General features: G+C 52.3%; 1 long non-coding RNA gene across 1 annotated transcript; it reads right to left on the bottom strand.

The window, feature by feature from the left end:
• Positions 1-1,309: 1,309 nt before the first annotated feature.
• LOC116406922 lies at positions 1,310-4,659 on the bottom strand. Its single transcript, XR_004219886.1, has 3 exons — positions 3,325-4,659; positions 2,287-2,387; positions 1,310-1,454 (listed from the first exon to the last, which is right to left on the bottom strand). It is a non-coding gene; the product is annotated as an uncharacterized LOC116406922 (long non-coding RNA).
• Between the last annotated feature and the right edge of the window lie 1,956 nt (positions 4,660-6,615).

The raw sequence follows: 6,615 nt of genomic DNA on the forward strand, positions 1-6,615 counted from the left end.
GGCAAAATACACCGAGATATGAGGAGCCCCCCATATAACTGTGTGTCACCCCCCCAGGCAGCTCTGTTCGGTATATACCCCCAGTGGGGCACGGGAATCAGTATATACCCCCAGTGGGGCACGGGAATCAGTATATACCCCCAGTGGGGCACGGGAATCAGTATATACCCCCAGTGGGGCACGGGAATCAGTATATACCCCCAGTGGGGCACGGGAATTGCTATATACCCCCAGTGGGGCACGGGAATCGCTATATACCCCCAGTGGGGCACGGGAATCGCTATATACCCCCAGTGGGGCACGGGAATCGGTATATACCCCCCAGTGGGGCACGGGAATCGGTATATACCCCAGTGGGGCACGGGAATCGGTATATACCCCCAGTGGGGCACGGGAATCGGTATATACCCCCAGTGGGGCACGGGAATCGGGTCGGAATATATACCCCCAGTGGGGCACGGGAATCGGTATATACCCCCAGTGGGGCACGGGAATCGGTATATTCCCCAGTGGGGCACGGGAATCGGTATATACCCCCAGTGGGGCACGGGAATCGGTATATACCCCCAGTGGGGCACGGGAATCGGTATATATCCCCCAGTGGGGCACGGGAATCGGTATATACCCCAGTGGGGCACGGGAATCGGTATATACCCCCAGTGGGGCACGGGAATCGGTATATACCCCCAGTGGGGCACGGGAATCAGTGAAGGCAAAACATATGAACTCACTGTATTTGTAGCCACGGGACTGGGCAATATTGTGATCATGGCACGTGCCAACTGGCATAGCGACCAGCAGCCCTTAGCATTTGGCATGGCATTGGAATTGTGGGCACAATCGTGGGCACAATCATTATGGCACAATCATGGCACAATCATGGGCACATTATGGCACAATCATGGGCACATTATGGCACAATCATGGCACAATCATGGGCACATTATGGCACAATCGTGGGCACATTATGGCACAATCGTGGCACATTATGGCACAATCGTGGGCACATTATGGCACAATCGTGGGCACATTATGGCACAATCGTGGGCACATTATGGCACAATCGTGGGCACATTATGGCACAATCGTGGGCACATTATGGCACAATCGTGGGCACATTATGGCACAATATGGCACAATCGTGGCACAAGGCTAGGGCAGGCCCAGGGCACGGATACTCTGATACATTTACCCAAGCGTCGGGCACCAGAGGGCCCCAAGGCACAGGGGGGCAGTATCATGGGGAGAGCTCACTGCCAGGGGCCAATCAGTGGGGTGGGTATAAGGGCCAATGGCGGCAGTAGGGCGGCACATGATGTCTGTAGCAGTGATGGGACCATGTTAGAGCCAAACGGCGGGAAGGGAGGCGCCAGGGGCCCCGAGGCTGAGAGAGGAGGAGCCTACGTGTTCCTCACCCCCAGGGACTGCTCCAACTCCTGTCTGCGCTGCTGGATCTGCAGGGGGCAAGAGAGAGGGGCAAATCCTTTACTGGCACAGGGTGGGGGCAATGGCACAGAATGCACCCCCCTCACTCACACTCCGTGCCTATGAGTGCACCCCTCACTCACACTCCGTGCCTATGAGTGCACCCCCTCACTCACACTCCGTGCCTATAAGTGCACCCCCTCACTCACACTCCGTGCCTATAAGTGCACACCCTCACTCACACTCCTGCCTATGAGTGCACCCCCTCACTTCACACTCCTGCCTATGAGTGCACCCCTCACTCACACTCCATGCCAATGAATGCACCCCCTCACTCAACACTCCTGCCTATAAGTGCACCCCCTCACTCACACTCCATGCCCAATGAGTGCACCCCCCTCACTCACACTCCATGCCAATGAATGCACCCCTCACTCACACTCCTGCTATAAGTGCACCCCCTCACTCACACTCCATGCCAATGAGTGCACCCCCTCACTCACACTCCGTGCCTATAAGTGCACCCCCTCACTCACACTCCATGCCTATGAGTGCACCCCCTCACTCACACTCCATTGCCTATGAGTGCACCCCCTCACTCACACTCCATGCCAATGAATGCACCCCCTCACTCACACTCCTGCCTATAAGTGCACCCCCTCACTCACACTCCGTGCCTATGAGTGCACCCCCTCACTCACACTCCATGCCAATGAATGCACCCCCTCACTCACACATCCGTGCCTATAAGTGCACCCCCTCACTCACACTCCATGCCTATGAGTGCACCCCCTCACTCACACTCCATGCCTATGAGTGCACCCCCTCACTCACACTCCATGCCTATGAGTGCACACTCACCTTACAATAGAAGTAGCGGCTGACAGCCTCCTGGGACCAGGGTTCCTGATAGAAGTCGGCTCGCCTCTCCTGCTCGGGTTCCCCACAACATCAGTCATGATCTGAAGAGAGGAGAGAGGGTTGGGGAACAGATTGCTAGCTCCTACGCCTGCACCTTAGTCCTGAGATCCGGACAGAAAGTGGGGGGTGTTTGGAGCTTGGGGCGCATGATACGGAATGGCTGCCCCCCAATCTCTAGGCCCCCCAGTCTCTGAGCCCCCTAATCTCTGAGCCCCAGTCTCTGAGCCCCCAATCCTGGCCCCCCAATCTCTGAGCCCCCCCCAATCTCTGAGCCCCCAGTCTCTGAGCCCCCCAGTCTCTGAGCCCCCAATCTCTGAGCCCCCATCTCTGAGCCCCCCAATCTCTGAGCCCCCCCAATCTCTGAGCCCCCCAGTCTCTGAGCCCCCCAATCTCTGAGCCCCCCAATTCTCAGCCCCCCAGTCTCTGAGCCCCCCAATCTCTGAGCCCCCCAGTCTCTTGAGCCCCCCATCTCTGAGCCCCCCAATCTCTGAGCCCCCAATTTTTGAGCCCCCCCAGTCTCTGAGCCCCCCAATCTCTCAGCCCCCCCAGTCTCTGAGCCCCCAGTCTCTGAGCCCCCCCAATCTCTGAGCCCCCAATCTCTGAGCCCCCCCAATCTCTGAGCCCCCCCAATCTCTGAGCCCCCCCAATCTTTGAGCCCCCCAATCTTTGAGCCCCCCAATCTCTGAGCCCCCAATCCCTGAGCCCCCAATCTCTGAGCTCCCCAATCTCTGAGCCCCCCAATCTCTGAGCCCCCAGTCTCTGAGCCCCCCAATCTCTAAGCCCCCCAGTCTCTGAGCCCCCCAGTTTCTGAGCCCCCCAGTCTCTGAGCCCCCCAAGCCCACTGTGGCTCTTACTTGAGGGGGGCTGACAGATATGGTGGGAAAATGCTGACGGTCCAAGTCCATTATAGCGGTTTAAGGAGTGGTTGGTGCCACTAGCTCCTCCTACGTATCCCAGCAGCCTTTGCCCAGGCCTTACCTTCAGGTCCCTGCTCTGGGAGAGGAGCCAGTCCTGTATGTAACCCTTTGGGTCCCGGGAGAAACTGAGCATGAAATCTCTTTGTATCTTCAGCTGATTAATTGATTCAATGGTCTCGTGGATCTACAGGAAGAGAGAGAAGTGGGGGTCACTCCAGGAATGGGGGCGGAGCTGTCAGTATTAGCCCCGCCTGCTTTCCTAGCTACCCTATAGCACCCCGCGTTTATGTCTCTATAGGAGGAAATATCTGCCTGAAAGCTGCTCATTGGTTTTGGGAGGATGTGATGGTGCTGTGAGTGGGGGGCTGTAGGCAGTACAGTTGGTGGGGTTTGGGGGGGGGTTTGCCCAACTTATATACATGGGAAGAAAATGTAGGGTTTATATGCCCTTTATTCCATCCTGGTGCTACAGGATCAGCTACTCACCGATTGGCCGACTCATATACTGTGACCATATGTCATTAATTTGAATGAGTGTGTAACTGGTAGTAACTCCCACATCTTGGATCCATCCCCTACTGAACTTGTGTACTCAGGGTGTGGGAGAACAGGTTGGGAGGACGTTGGGGGGCTTATTATGTAACTGGGAGCAGGATCGTTCAGTTTCCCTCTAGATCACACCAAGGGCCCCAGACTTTGTCAAATTTGTCAGGTGCGCCCCTAATTTCGTACGTGAGTTTATACAGAGGGGCAACCACATTCACTAAATTCTTCCAGGCTGTAATGGTGGGCAGGGTAGGGCCCATCCAATGCATAGAACAATAATATTCTGTAGCGTATCCGGGAGCTGTTTTGGGCAATTATGTTGTCTCCTAGCAAGCAGGTTTCAGGTGCAGTCACATTGGGGAAGGTTGTTTGATAGGTATTTAGTGACTGTCGACCAGAACTTAGCGATGTGGGGGCATGACCAGATCATATGAAAGAAGTTAGCAGGGCTTGCTGCACATCTCGGGCACCTATCTGTTGGGGTACGGCCCATCTGGCGCAGCCTTAATGGTGTGATATAGAGGTGATGAAAGGTTTTATACTGTATTAATCTGTCTTTAGTAGATATGAGACAGTTGTACATGGAGTCTGTTGTCTCTTCCCAGTCATCTTGGGTGAGTGCTGGTATTTGGGAAGTCCACCATATTTGTGCGGAGTTAAAGGGTTTGGGGCCTACTGAAAGTAAGTTTTGGTATAGATTTGAGGTGAGCTTTGCTGAGTTGTTAGAATGAAAGATTATCTCCACTGTTAATGAAGTGAGCTGAGGGGCGAGAGTGTCAAATTGGTCCCTGAACGCTGATATTTGTAAAAAGGGAGAGCAGGTTGTTGAGCTTTCTCTCGGATCTGTGCGTATGTTGGAAGGTTGAGTGTTCTGTTAGATCTCCCAGATATTTGATATTGTGGCGCGGCCAATATATGAAGTTGTGTAGTGACCTAAGTTGTGGTAAGTATTGGTTACCCAGAGAGGAAGCCTAGACGTAAGTAAGGGTGGCGGGTGTTTGAGTAGAGTGAGTGCGATGGTCCAAGCTTTATGCGGGATAGTTAAGGTTGTTGGTAGTGGGCCTGTGTCTTTAAGGTGTCGATATGGAAAGTTACTCAGTCCTTCCAGCGAGCCGAGTATTGTTGCCTGGAGCTGCGTATTTGGATTATAAGGGTCATGAATAAAACACCAGTGTAGGTAGTGTATCTGCGAGGCTAGGTAGTAATGGTAAAAGTGAGGGAGGGCTAAGCCTCAGTTAGGGGGGCGCAAAGTTTCGTCCAGGCCATTCTAGGGGGCCGATGGTTCCAGACAAATGGCAGGATAATCTGATTAAACGTCTTAAAAAAGGTTTTAGGGATAAAGACCGGGGCGTTGTGTAGTATATATAGAAATTTGGGAAGATATATCATTTTTATTATATTTATGCGGCCCCAGAGTGAGAGTGGTAGCTTGGACCATTGGGCCAGTCGGGTTTTAAGATCTGCAAGTAAGGGGTCTAGGTTGAGTGACATGTATTTAGTAAAATCCACCGTTATCCAGACCCCCAAGTATTTAAATTGGTTGGCCCACTTCAGAGGTATATTGGGTACTACGGGTTGTGGTTGAAGCGGATCTACAGGACAAAGGATTGATTTATCCCAGTTGATTCGCAGACCGGAATAGTGGCCAAAGTTGTCCACTAGTTGCAACAGAGAGGTCAGCGAATCCCTGGGATCTGCGAGATATATTAGTAGGTCGTCTGCATACAGTGATACTTTTTCTTTGATATTGCCGTACGTAAGGCCCTTAATACCCGGGGTGTTTCTGATCAGTATGGCTAGGGGCTCTATTGCTAGGGCAAATAATATTGGTGAGAGGGGACAGCCTTGACGAGTCCCTCTTTCCAGAGAGAATGGGAGAGATGTAATCCCATTTACTCTGACTCTTGCTGTGGGACGTTGGTATAACAGCTTGATCCACTTTAAAAATGATTGGCCAAAGCCGAAGTCGGACAGGACCTCCCATAGGTATCCCCATTCAATTGAGTCAAAAGCTTTGGCAGAGTCAAGGGAGGCGACAGCTCTGGTGTCCGTCTCTAAGTGAGGGATTTGTAGGTTGGTAAAGAGTCTCCTTAGATTAATGTCAGTGGATCTCCCGGGCATAAAGCCTGATTGATCAGGAAGGTCAGGAACCACCCGTTGGAGCCTCACCGCCAGAATTTTGGCATCTGTGTTGATTAGAGAAATGGGGCGGTATGAGGAGCAGAGGGAAGGATCTTTACCCGGCTTCGGAATGACCACTATTAGCGCCTCAGCAAAGGAAGCGGGTAGCGCTTGGTTATCATAAGCATATTGCAGAGTTTCTAGTAGTTTAGTGGGAATATTTTCAGATAGTGCCTTATACCAGTTGGATGGTAGTCCATCTGGACCTGGGGTCTTATTGGGGGGGAAGGGTGGCAATTGCGTCGGCAATTTCTTGCCTTGTAATTGGGGCATCTAGGTATGCCCTATCTGCTGGGGTTAATTTTGGAATAGGGATGCTTGCTAGGTATTGCATTAGTTGTGCCTTAGTGTAGGTGACTGTAGTTGTGTATAGGTTTTTATAGTAGGAGGCAAATTGTTGTGCAATGGTTTTGGGTTCTGTGGTAAGTGTGCCGTCATCTTGGCGAATGTGGGATATTGCTGTAGAGTTGTTCTGGGGTTTAGACAGGTAGGCTAGAAGTTTACTACTCTTGTCCCCCTGCTCAAAAATGCGTTGATTTTGATATAGCACTGCCTTTCTTGTTAGTGAGACAGTAGCCCGACTAAGGGAACTTCTTGCAGACAGAAGCTGTTCATATGTGTGCTC

The sequence above is a fragment of the Xenopus tropicalis genome, chromosome 8, assembly GCF_000004195.4.
Source record: "Xenopus tropicalis strain Nigerian chromosome 8, UCB_Xtro_10.0, whole genome shotgun sequence".
NCBI lineage: Eukaryota > Metazoa > Chordata > Amphibia > Anura > Pipidae > Xenopus > Xenopus tropicalis.